A 14,069-nucleotide genomic window follows, 5' to 3' on the forward strand; every position below is an offset into this window, starting at 1 on the left:
TCACAGGGCATTAAAATTCATCTCATGTGGTGTAATGAGAGCCAGACAGCTAAAAATGCCATCAACACACTGAGCATCTAATCAGCCACATTGTCCTGGGGGATGGTCTGGATGTCATGTGAACCGTATGTAGAGTCAACAGATACAGTAGGTGTGACTACACCGGACCACATTTATCCTCTTCTTCTCTTTTGAATATCAATAATGTGTCAAGGTGTCTGTAACTAGCTTGTTTGCTTCTGTGGGAAGGACACAGGCTTCATTTCCTGTCTATTATACTGGGTTGGTGATAAGTTATACTGCACAGATAGTGACAAACACAACAGGATAATTCACTTCTCTCATGTCCATCTGTGTGCTAAGCTTGTTCCAGAAACAATTATCAGACACAATATGGTTAAATATTCAGCTTTTGGCTTCAGATATTCAAAGGAAAAAATCAATAGTGTGACAGATGTTGTGTATTTTGTGAAGTACGTTTACCCAAGAAAAAAAAAAAACCAAATCATAAATTTCATTATGTCGCCTCAGCAGCTGTCTTTCTTCTTGGCATATAGATCTAAGAGTCTGTGAATGCTATGTGGGGGATGGACAGCATTCTTCCAAAAGACATTTCCTCATTTAGGGTTTTGACAATGGTGGTAAAGAGTGCTGTCAACACTTCACTCCAAAATCTCCTATGGATGTTCAGTAAAGTTCAGATCAGGGGACTGTGAAGGCCATAGCACACATTTCATATCATCAAATCTGAGTCCTGAACATAAATATTTACACATTTAGGCAGGTTTTTCTTTTAATTTGATTGGATTTTTGCTTCTGCAGCATAGGTCCTTTTCAGACATACACTGGAACCCTGACATTATCTAGACATTACCCGGAGGAACTGAATGTGGGAACGCAAGTGTCCAAGTCAGTTGACTCGAACCTTACGTGGACTTTAAACTGCCAGCTCCCTAGTACAAAGTCTGTGTAATGGGCCGGTGAGTTAGTCAGTCCAGAGTCACACAAGCTAGTGGACATGTTCTATCGTGTGCCCAGCACGAAACTGGAAGAATACAAACATCGAATGGTCATTTACAATGAAGATGCCAACAAAAATGTTTAACTGGAGACATGATGAGATTTGGGAACTTCTGTCGTTAAGAGCCAGCTCCATAATCCTCAGACAAATTTAAGGAAAGGCAAGAGGCTCTGTTGTTTATGAGCAAATTACATGACTGTGTCATGTCTCCTCCTAAGTTGAAAACAGCTGTAGATGCTATGCAGGACATTATGGATGCCCTAAGAAAATTAGGCCACATCTGTCTACAGTAACAATATCTCATGCCCTGCACAAACACTGTGGAAGTGATGCTCTTGGTTATTTTCATACAAAGCAAAAGACCCAAATCTGATCACCAGTTGTCAGTGGAGATGGACTCTCAGATCAATCTGGCCACATGCAGATGCATCTAAACAATGACACACACACTCGAAGAGATAAAGTGGTCAGACATTTAGGAGGGAACACAAAGTAATTTCCATTTCATTTTCATAAACTTCATACTGTTCAATTTAGGGCTGTCAGAGCCTGCTGTTCTCACACAAACTGGACCAAAGGAGGAAGATGAAGTGCTGGGGAGAGGGATTTGTGATGGCAGGAGCACTATAAGCTGCCAGTAGAGTACAACACCTTTGAACTGTCAGAGGTTCAACTTTTAAGAAGAAAGCTTTCTTCTGCACACATTTATTTGATGCATCCGAACTGTGGAGACGAGTATGAGCATCAGACCTTAGTGAGATCATATCACAGAAAGTCCAGAGTTTAATGATCATTAACTGATCATTTAATAGATCGTTAGATGTGAATGATTCTTGTGCTTTTGATAGTTACATGTTAGAGTCAGACACAGACAGAAAACAAGGCTGCAGCAGATCATTTGTTCCCTTTCATAAACTCCTCTGTATCCTGTTTCTGTATCATAGTGTCCTTTCAAACACAAATTATACTCCGGGGAGCAGCTGAACATCCTGTCACAAATAAAAGATGGACGATCAAGCTTGACGCTACTTGCAACACTGTTGCTTTGTAAAACATGCAGCTATAATTAAATCCATTGTGATGTTATTAGGAAAAAAATCTTGTATTCAGTTTTAATTGCAATGTGGTCTCACAACACAATTTCTCGTTACGGTCTTCTTGATGCGTGACCCAGGCGTCATGCCAGGAAATTTGCTGATGAAAATGAAAACAAGTCTGATCACTGGTGGCATTGTTTAGCACCCCCGACACACAACACACCTCATACACTATGTTTATAATTCCAAAAGGGAGCCATCGCCCTCACCGGGCGCCCAAAGTGGCTCTGTTGTATTGTAATTGTGATATAATCACCCACGGCAGAACAAGGAATGCAGTTTCTTTTCATGATGAAATACAACAACCAAATGATTCTTTAATTTTTGTTCATTTTCCTATTAGTTCTGTAAATGAGCAGTTTGATCAAGCTGAGCTGTAAATTGGAGGCTGCAGAGTGGATATCATCAAAGACTGTGTGGATGGTTTTATAATGTGCCAGAACCAAAGCACATGCAAGATACAGCGTCTTCTGGAGAACAACATGAAACCATTCCTCCACTACAGCTATCAGTCCTCTGTGCAAGGAGAAAGATCTAATTACCAGTCTAATCATTCACTAGTTGATGCCGCCTACTTAGTTTGATATATCAAGGCTCTTTTGTGATGTTCATGTGTGTGTGTCTGTTTTTGTTTTACACCTCAATATTCACAGCAAGCAGGACTAATAACAGCATCTCTGTAAATCCTGCTTCCTAATGTTGGTATGTGGGGGTTAGGGGAGGGTGAGGGACAAAGGACCCAGTGAAAAGACAAAACCCCCTCAGCCCAACATCTTACTGTAAATCATTCTGTAAAGGAACCTAATTTTCATCCTGTACAAGAACAAGAATTACGTGCAGTCCCTTTTGATCCCTATTGTTGAAGTGAACATATCGTTTTCATGACGGCATAACTGGCTGAGACTCTGGCATAAAATCCAGATGCTCTTAAGCTTTGCAAGAGCGTGTCTGCAACATAAAGTGAAAATCTCAAGTGGACTAAAGCTGAAAATCTAAAAAAAAACATCAATGAAAATGTTAAAAGGAGAGGAACTGGAGAAGAAATGATTTTAGCTACCTACAGGGCTAACACCTGTATGTTGTTTGTTTCTGGTAAACAACACCACAAAATGTTGTTGGCTGGCTGGAGCCCGTCTCTGTGGATTTCCTCTGGGGGCTGTGGTTTCCTCCCACAGTCCACAGACATGCAGGGTAGCTTAAATGTGATACTCTAAATTGTCTGTGGGGTCTGTCTCTGTATGTCAACACCTGTGATAGACAGCTGACCTGTCCAGTGTGTACGGTCATGGACCCTATGTAAGCCGGGTCAGACAAACGTGCTCAGGATAAGTAAGAACAGCAAATAGACGAATGCAAAGACAATCAACAAAGTTTGCTTTTGATTTTATTTTTTGCTTTTAACTCACTTTTAAGAAGCTAAAAGCAAATACGGTGATTTGTTAACATTCACACTAATCCCTCTCTTCTGCATACAAGCTATATCCGAGTTACGGATCTGTGGATAAACTGGATCTCTCTCTGTACTGGACACACAAAGATCAAAATCAGTCACCTCATCCAGATTTTCACAGATGTGAGGGTTTGTGTAATGTAAATTTTTGCCTGTTTGCTTGCACCAAAACCAACATGTAACATATCCATGTATGCAGAGAAACAACGCACTAAGACCATGTGCACACGCACTGCGTGCGTTTACATGCACTTAAGTAACCAGGTTACTGGGAGAGACTAGGTTACAGCAGAACTCATATAATGTGTTTACATGCACAACAGTAATCAGGCTTCTCAAAAAGCCCAGTAAACATGAGCTCCTAGGTTATCTGTGCTGCAGCCCAGCTCACTGAAAGTGGAAGGACGGTGTTTGGGCACGGCCACAACTGGACATTGTGCCTGACATCATTATGCAACTGCATCCTCCCATAAACAAAAATGGACCCAGTCGATCAAGTTCGTATTTTGGTCTCTTTAGCAATGTTTCACCTGCAAATCAGGACATTAGCTGCACCATTAGTCGTGCTTTGTCCGTGCTGCTGCTTGCCATGTTGACAATCGCCTGTTCACGCCAGTGACAACTTCCTGTTTTTCTCGTCTTTTGCACATGCCTTCTTGTAGAAGGCTGATTAGAAATCTGGCTAAGCATATACATGGCAGGGCTTCTCCAGGAGAAATCTAACTGGGGTAATCCGGTCTCCCTAGCCCCCTACCCCTTATGGAAATCCGGTTTCCCTAATCCCCTACCCCGATTATGGAAATCCAGTTTCCCTAACCCCCTACCCCGATTATGGAAATCCGGTCTCCCTAATCCCCCTACCCCGATTATGGAAATCCGGTTTCCCTAATCCCCTACCCCGATTATGGAAATCCGGTTTCCCTAACCCCCTACCCCGATTATGGAAACCAGGTTTCCCGTTTACATGACAGTTAGGAAGTCATCTTACTTGAGAAAGTCAACTGTAATCTGGTTACTTAAGTGCATCTAAACGTGCGGTGTGAAATAAGTGCAGTCAAAAAAAAGGCTAATAAATGTACTTTGCAAAATCTCAGTCTTAATTCAAACTTGTGCATCATAACACAATCTATGATTTTGATTTCAGATAGTATAAATTACCACACAGACACCATTTGATTCCACGTCATAGGCCTGTCAGATGACTCAGACGACTAAACTGATCCAACCTCCTGCTTAATATGGTGCCTTGATTAGAAATGGATTAAACCATTTCCTAAGCGTCCCTTGAAGAAATGGATTCGGCATGACAATGGAACCCTCAAAAGACTGTACCACGGTCTGATAGTAAAAATAAACTCATAAATATGTAATTCAAACCACACTGTTGCAGCTCACTTCATCTGTGATGTGAAATGAGGCAGAATAAAACATTTCAATGTCAGGGGGAAGCAGAGGAGAAAACTGAAAAACACACACACACTCCGATCTCAAATTTCTGCAACTCACACTTTTCTTTTTCAAGACTCCCGGTTCACAGACTGGACACAAAGCAGACACAATGATCAAACACACATCAGTGACATCAGCAATACAGAATAAACATCTGGCCTGTTAAAGAGCCAGATGCTTGTCTTGAGATGGCAGCCATAAGTTTTCTATTATTGTCCTTCAGAATTCATTGGCATCAATATATTCCTTTGATCCACGTCTTTTTGCTCAGGCGTTTCAAATGCAAGTGTCTGACCAACACCTTTGTGATGGAAATGGATAATGAGCTTTCCCAGAAGGGTTAATCATAGCTTTTGTTCTCCAAGAATGAAAAGATATGAAAAGACGTGAATGGGAACTGACTGATTGTGTGGTGTCCTTTTCTTTCTTGTTTCCTCCTTAATCCAGGAAGTGATTCATTTTGACAGCTACCATATCGACTTTTATTTTATCCAAATGAAAAGTCATTGTTCAACAAGAAAGAGGGGGAGAAAAAGAAAAACAGACAGTAAAAAAGAGCGTAAAGTGATAAAGGCCAACAATAAAAAGAGAGGCAAGTTAACGGCAGAAATAAACCTGTGTAAGTACCAACTGAGTGTAGCTTTGAGTAAGCCACTGGCTCAGGGCCTGCTGGGCCAGATTCGACCCCGCAGAGAAGGAGAGCGTATAGTCCAGGTCTATAATTAGAAAAGCCACAGTACCACTAATCCTTACTGAATAATTAAGCAGAAAACAGCAAATTTACAGACAGGAAGCCACAGCCGCCCAGCTGTGGAGAGTCAAAGTGAACAATTTAACAAAGGAGACAGTTTATATGCTTTGTGGTCAGATTCAGATGAGGCTGGTTCAGCCCTAAAATATATCGAGGGTTTCTATTAGGATTTTAAAGATGTTAACACAGTCACAGCTGGATTTACAGGCTCCATATGTAACCACAAGTCAGGGCATCAGCAGCCACAGACACGTTTACGCCAGATGACCTGTGATAGATCAGCTTGGACTGCTTGTGTTTTCTTGCAGATACAACTGAAGTGAGTATTTCTGACAGTAAAAATGAGAGCAAAACCAAGTTTAAGACAGGCTGGCTAATCTTCTTGTCACAAACCCTAGACACATTTTATGATCCAGCACAGCAGCCCAGTATTCCCAGGAACTCTGTCCATAGCCAACACTTTAGTGCTGGTGCAGTGAACCAGTGTGCCCTTTATGTTGTGAGACAGAGATAAGGGTGTCGAAGTCAGTGTGGTCGATGGGCATTTCATAAATAAAAGACTGGATTCCCATCAAGTCACTTTATGTATCACATATTTGCCTTGAAGAGCGTTACAATCTGTACAGCATACAACAGTCTCTATTCATAGGCCCTCTACTTACTCTGTGCTTGAATTCCGGTTCCACTAATTACATCCACGTTTCCCTCACTTGTGTCTTTTCCTTGCGTCTTAGTCCCACCCACATAAGATGCAAGGAGAAACTGCAAGAAAAGAGGAACTGAGGAAACACGTTTTAATTGACGCGAGACGTCCTGTCCTCCGATCCTTCATCTAAAACTGGTTTCTGATAAAGGGGCATATCAATCTGTAACGAACTTCTGTGAAGGATCCGTTCATGCATCCTTCGTTAAAGCTCCTTCATGCAGCGGCCTCGCTCCTCAGAGCAGAAATAAGAGCTCTGGGACGTCCTTCATCATTGTGGGCCTGAACAACTTCTGGGTCGTGTAAGGATCGAGGAGTGACAATTGGGATTCACCATATGAATTACAATTTCCCACAGTAACCCTTTCCTAACCCCAACCAGGCCTTTTAGTTAATCAACTTTAACCATACAATCACTGCCATGAGCAGAAACAAATCATCAAAAAAAAATGCTGGTATTAAATGTTCAAATGGATTATTTTCTTTGAACTGCACCTGATTTTGCACGACTCTGTCATGGTGAATAAAATATTGTAAGTGCAATTACAGTTCTTTGGTTATAAATGTTTTAGACACCAGGTGATGAGGTGGTTGGTGTTTTTGTCAACCTTTTTGTTCGTGACAAAATGAGACAAAAACTATGGTAAAATGTTTCACGATTTTCAACAACATAAAATTTAATGATAATGTGAAAGAGCACAAAAAATTGACTACGTAATTATCGGCTAAACGCTAAGTGTTATTCAGTGACTTGTTAATATGTGGACTCACGAACTGCAGCTCCTGATCAGTAAAACCAAACATGTTGTTCATTCAAACCTGGTTTAACCTGTTGCATTGCCCTTAATAAGCATCTTACCTTAAGTAACACTCTCTCTAATCCACTATTACACTAGAAGACACAGCTGAGACAAACTAGGAAAATGCAGCAACACAATGATATTTATGAAAAGGTCAGATCATTTATCATGAAGTGCTGTGGATGTGAATGCAACATTACAGTTACTTTCAGTCAGATATCTTTGTGTTGCTCTCAAAAGGGAATAGGTTCCAGGATAATGTGGGCAGTCAGCCATTTAAATCTTCCTCTAGATGTTCGCTGCAGAAATCTCACTGTATTAATGTTATCCTACCATTGAGCTTCTCTTTTTGAGCTGAAACCATTGAATAGGATTTTAGTTGAAATGTGAGTGAATCCATCCTTTAAATCATGCTGCTCTGACATCACGGCACCATGTGTGTGAACAAATAAACAGCCTTTTTCACAACTATACCTGACTGTGGTAAGTATAGACAACACGGATGACAACAGCTGCAGCCTCACAATACTTAAACATTATACATATTAAAATGATGAAAACTAGATTCAAATCTTTAGTTTTTGTTGACTAACAACATCAAAAGACTAAAATGTGACTAAAACTAATATGGATTTTCATCAAACACTAATAGTAAAACTAAATCTAATTCATGTGCCAAAATTAACCCTGGAGGAGATGCTGTTGAGATCCAGGTGAAATTCTGGCTTGAACTGTCATCTCACTGCTTATGCTGAAAGAAACAGGCCTGGAACTGTTGAAACACCCGACACACAATTGCAGCGTAGTCTGAGCTTTGTTTTCTCACAACACATGGAATTAGTTTAGTCAAAGTCAACTTTGTACTGTGAGTGGAGAGACCGTTATTTTCTCTCTTTGCATCAAAGTTCAGTTTGTATTAAATTCATGGCTGCATTGCTGCAGAATAACCAACTTGTGATAAAGGGAAAAAAAAACATACTCATTATCCAAACACTGCTTCTCTGTCTTTACTTTCATCGAAACCAATCATTTTCCTCTGAGCTCCATAAAAGTAGCGACTATTTGGAGACAAGGCAATCTGTTTGGCAGCGGCACTAAGAGGAGGTACAGTTAATGAGGTTTGTCAATATCACAAACACATGTACACAAACCACTCTGCCTGTTGTGATCAGCTACAGGAACAGCTGTCCAACTTCTTTCAGGGCCACAAGCAGCCTAAAACATGTAAATCACCAATAGTTGATCACATTCCACACAAAGCTTTGTGAAAACTCAGTAGTTCAGATATTAAGCCAAAAAGTCAGACACGTAACAGCTTCCTATCCACGCTTTTATTTTGGTTGTTACATTTCCTGTTTATACAGTGTCTTCTCTCTACTTCCAGGTCCTGCTCATTGACTCTATAAATATAAATATAAAATATAAATGCATGACGGTTCCCAGAAGCGAGGCCACCACAACCTGATCCCCCCCTCCCGGTGGCTGGTTGCAGTATAGGTCATAAATCCTGCCTTCGTGTTGGGGGATGGGACATGAGCCAAACTAAAAACTACAAATCAAAGAAAATTTTCCCAGAGGAGCATTTGGGTCTTTTAACTATACCTGTGACAAGACATAAAATGAGAAGGTTGCTGAGGCCAGATGTACAGGTTTTCATAGCTGCTTCTCATTCAAACAGCAGCAGCCAACTCTGGAGTAACTGTAGAAGACAGCTAATCATTAGCCAGTTAGCCTCCATTAAGGCCTGGCATCCAGGCCTGGTGATAAAAAGCCAAAGGACTCAGGGCTCACAGCTTAATGATACAAAGATCAGCACAGGATTTATGGCATCAGGGTTTTCTCCACAGGCCCCGGACAAAAGCCTTCTCCCTTCCTTCAGCCACTTCGCCACAGGGATCGAGTTCATAAAACCAGGAAACAATGCTGGAAAGTAATGAAATCTCCCTTCTGTGGTGGAAAGAAAAATCAAATGAAGGAGGCATCAATTTAGAAGGTAGGGCTTCCAATTGATTGGATGATAAATAAAGGCAAGGTGCCAAAAACAAACATTTCACACACTAGGAGTCTTACAGTGTCTTAGGCCACCGTCTTATTTGGTTTTCTTTGGAGGCTGACATTATAGTGCACTCAGAATTTATCGGCATTTGGTGAAAACCTGAGTGTACCATTTTAGGCCCAGAAGGTCAACTCTGATCACTCTATACTGAGTCTGAGCTCCACTGCCAGCGTTTGAAATGAAAACTAAACTTCCACCACAGCTTATCTATAACTGACAGACCCAGATATGTTGCAAGCAGTCTGCAAGGGCTGACATCATTCACACAGCCTCTAAGTGTCTGACTTCCCTAGGCTGATCAACTCCTGCAGCTTTTGAGAGTCCATCATCTCAGTGGTAAGGCATAAAAGATGGCGCTGTTCATCCAGTCATCCCAAATAACCCCCAGACATTAAACCACTAAACAGGTCAAACAATGCAGCCACAGTTCTTTTTTGTCCTGGACCATTGACCTGCTCATACACATCTTAAAGCAAAAGCAGAATCCAGAGGCCTTTGACAGCATTTTGGGACATGAGTATCCAGTTTGGTGTTTGCTAACACAAAGTTTCAATCTGTTATTCATAAAAATTTAGGTTTATAACAATTCTAATATCAGTGCATTGTGTAAGGATCAAAGATAGATAGGGGGAACTAGACAGCTGGTAAAATTACATTTAAGAATGATAAATCAATGTGAGACATTTAAGAATGATAAATCAATGTGAGAAAAAGCAAAACGATATTTCACACACCATAGTAGTGTATCATTATCAATTTCTCAATTAATTGATTCATCTACAAGATTACAAATTGCAAAACATGCCAGGAGCTCATTTTCAATGGTGACATGTTGAATCCAAAGATACTTGATTTATGATAACAAAAAAGGGACAAATTTCACATCTGACGATTTGGCATTTTTGCTTCACAGAGTTTTACAAAATTGATTTAACTTTTTGTTGATTGGCTACACGTTTCAATTGATTCTTTAAGCACTGAACTGGATCCATTAATCTTTGGTGGCAAAATGATTGTTAGGTTTAAAAGTCCACAAAACTCCCAGCATATACAGAAACAATCCGAATCTGTTTGACATCAATCTGCTTCTGTCGGTTTGTCATAAATTTGACTTCTGAAACAAGCCAACATTAGTCCAGCTTACTTTTGCAACGAGTGTCTCTGTGGGTGTTTCTCAAGTCTCTTATAAGCACCATTGTTTCCTTCACTTGCATCTTTTCCTTGTGCCTTTGTCTCACCCACATAAGATGTGAGGAAAAATGCAAGGACAGCATGAAAAGGGGGGAGTCGAAGAAACACATTATTAAAGACACAAGACGTCCTTTCCTTCTACCCTTCATCTAAAGCATACGATCACCAACTCATTTCTGAAAAAGGGGTGTGTTGGTTTACAAAAAAGTTCCACAAAAGGATGGTCTCCTGTATCTCGTGTATGGTCTTCTGGGTCCTCCAGAAGCCTCCTCAGAGCCAATATAAGACACTTGGAACATCCTCGGTTCTCAGTTGAGGACATACTGTCAGAACGATCATAAAAAGAGACCTGAGAAGCATCCTGTGACTCCTGCTGTCCCGTCCTTGGCTAACATATATACAGTACAGTGTGTCCGCTTGCACATCATATTCACTAGAAACATGTCCGACAGCATCTCTTGCTGGCTGACTGAAACTTCCAGAAGCGGAAGAAAAACTGTGCTAATATGTAAGAATGATTTGTTGATACACAACTAATTAGAAATGAATCCACTGAGAAACTAGACACAAATCCTGTTTTGGGTGACGAATGACAGAACTGGCGTAGAAATGTTCATGAGTCTCTAGACCTCTAGACTGAGTGAAGTGATGACATCATCAGCTGGCATGTGTTTTAAGACTATGTCACACCGGCTTCGTCCTTACTCATCTCAGGAGACATTCTCCATCTCCATCGCCACAGTCACCATCCCCCCCCATGTGCTGTGAATGCCTCCTCTGTGAGCAAGGCCAAGGATCTGCCAGCGGCCCCTCTCTTTGTGAGCTGAATGGGCATGGCTCGGCCACGTTTTAAGGCGCCCTAATGTACCATGGCTGGACCACAAAGGCAGCGTGGTAATTTGCCAGGGATAATGACGCTCCCTTAATTCGGCCCTAGGGGCCACAAACAGAAAGCATTAAAGAGAATCCCCATCCAAGGATGAGTCTCCTGTCTCCCCTTTTTCTAGGTCTCTTTCCACCCCTTATCCGTCTTATTGTTCTGAAAGGAGCTTGTTTTCTTCCGGTTTATTGTCATCCTGAACTAAATATCGATAAACAACAGCGGGGCTGGAGGAGACAAGATGCCAACCGTGACTGGAGCTCCTGATCTCCTCCCAGAGGAGCATCTTCAAAGTAGCCAGACAGGGAGCACTGCTGCCTGGCTTCAATGACACATATTAGGGAAGCTATTTAGGCCACAAATTGAATCAAGAATAGTAAGTAAGAAGGATGCAGGAGCAGAGTAAGAGGAGTACAACAGCAGAACATAAGCAAATGCCAGGGCTGATCCTCAGGGATATTAAATGGAGAGTGTGAAGTGGGTGGGATTGGATCAGGTGATAAACCCTAAAGATGAAGATTTCTTTTCTGTTTGTGATAAAGTTGTCACTACCAGTAAATTTAAAACTGATGGCAAATGGCACCTGGTGCTCTGCAGTAGATAAATCAAATGGTTATTTAAAGGGATGAAAACATTTGATCACCTTGTTTGGAGGATTTGTACATTTTCAAGCTGTTTTGAATAATAAGACCAACGCCATGGGTCTGCTCCATTTCCTCACATACTGTCATCGCTGTGCCTGAGGAAGGCAACAAAATATGCATCTTAAATTAATCTATATGATGTCTTAATCACGTCAGCTCAATGCAAACAAAAAGCTTAATTACTGTAAATACTTTACATTAGACAGTTCCCCAAAAGCCCAGTATTTATCAGGAGCTGTTTGGTAGTTGAGATGCTTGGCTCATATTCGTTGGTTTGTTTTGTGTTGAATTTACAAAGTACCACACTGTAGGAGTCCCAACATGCATTGTTGTTGCAACACAACTACTGTTTGTGCCATTATCCAATAGGAGAGTAATTTCCTGATCAACTGTCACTTCTTGTAACAAAGCAAACGGGTACGGGCGACTTTCCAGCAAATTCTAAGCACTGAGGCCATGGCGATTTTTTGTTACCAAACAGGTTTTCTTGCCGTTTTATGTCCAATGTGCTTCATTTTCCAGTGTGCGAACAATATTTACAAAAGACTAAAATGGATACATGCTTAGAAAAATTCAAAAGATTTGCAGGTAATTCAGGTCTGTTCATCCTGATCTAAGTCAAATAACCTACACTTATATATACACAATACTTCGGTGTTGGGCGATATTGCTTAAAAGGGTAGACCCATAACTTATGAAAATTATAGCCTGTACTAACGGTACAACTTTTTGTACAAACACTGAGATCGATATTTGAGGGGTTACTCGGTGTTTACCACCAAACGATTGATTAACACTATTAATGGAGGCACTTCCTCACCTGCTCTTATCACAAAACAACCTTGTTCATTCAGAAGAACAAGAAAATGAATGGCATTTCAATGCATTAGGAAATTAAATCATGATAAAAAAAACTCTTAAACTACTCTGGTTCGCTAAGAAAAGTCCAGGTTAAAAACAAAAAAAAAAGTAAATGATGAGGTATCCTGATTTTCTAGGGGTCTGGAACACATCACTGCCACATTGAGTGTTTAAACTGAGTGGTTTGAGTCTAGCCTGCAACCAGTGTGTCATCTCTCTGTCCTCATGTGCCTGCAACCAGTGTGTCATCTCTCTGTCCTCATGTGTCCTGCCACTGTCTACTACCTAATAAAGGCTAAAGTACCTGAAACAGCACAACGACAAATGCAAACAATGAGTCTAGGCTGATGAGGAGTGCAGTAATGAACATACTGTCTCACTCTGGTTGTAATCAAATTAATAGCCGTCATGTAAATGCCTTGACAGTGACTCCTGTGTGTTGTGGAGGAGGGGATGCCAAATGGTAATTGTGCACTTGTGTCACATCTCAATTGAACAATGATTTTACTATACGACGTCAATTAGGCCCAAGGCTGTCTGCCTCAGAGAGATTCACTGATTCACCTTCACAGAGAGAGAGAGGCGGACTCATCCATTAACAGCCTGTATGAAGCCCCTCCACCCGTGCACCCCCCCTCCCCAACTTTCCTGTCTCTCCTGCTTATCCTTGGCTCGTCTGCCTCCACTGCCACGCTCTCACCGGTACTTTTCTAATCACTTTGCTTGGATGAGAATAAAAGGCCTTCAACAAAAAAGACTGCCTCACTTTTACTCCTGAAGCTGCAGTGATTTGGGGGGAGGAAGAAAAGACATTTAGAAAACTGAAGAATAAGAAAGATTTCGCATCCTCACAGCAGAGATATCCACAAGACCCAAGAGAAGTCTGACATTTGCAAGCACATTTGAGTGCACAAGACAAAGAAAACTGAATTGTGGAACAAATATAAAGTGGAAATTCAGGTAAAAGATGCGGAAACTGGTTGAAGACATTCATGAAAATGACATGAAAAGTTTTGAAGCAAAAAGATGAAAGTGTACTCACCAGCTAAGCATCACTGGGGTGTGGGGACAGGGCGGAGAGGGCCGTCTGTCCTTTTCAAACTGATTCTGGAAGAAGGGAGAGAGAGAGAGAGAGGGGGGGGAGGGGTGAGGTTTTTCCAAGCTGC

At 41.2% G+C, this 14,069-nt stretch overlaps 1 protein-coding gene across 3 annotated transcripts in view; it reads right to left on the minus strand.

Annotated features, from left to right (window-relative positions):
• sema5ba (sema domain, seven thrombospondin repeats (type 1 and type 1-like), transmembrane domain (TM) and short cytoplasmic domain, (semaphorin) 5Ba) overlaps nt 1-14,069 on the minus strand; it is a 163,278-nt gene that overhangs the window by 119,075 nt on the left and 30,134 nt on the right. For 2 of the 3 annotated variants that reach the window (XM_020623973.1, XM_020623969.1), the window contains exon 2: nt 13,946-14,010. The exons of the other annotated variant lie outside the window; for it this stretch is intronic. The gene's annotated coding sequence lies outside the window, so the exon portion shown is untranslated. The remainder of the gene's footprint in view (nt 1-13,945; nt 14,011-14,069) is intronic. 3 annotated transcript variants of the gene reach the window in all.

Source organism: Monopterus albus, unplaced genomic scaffold (assembly GCF_001952655.1).
Source record: "Monopterus albus unplaced genomic scaffold, M_albus_1.0 scaffold318.1, whole genome shotgun sequence".
Classification (NCBI taxonomy): domain Eukaryota; kingdom Metazoa; phylum Chordata; class Actinopteri; order Synbranchiformes; family Synbranchidae; genus Monopterus; species Monopterus albus.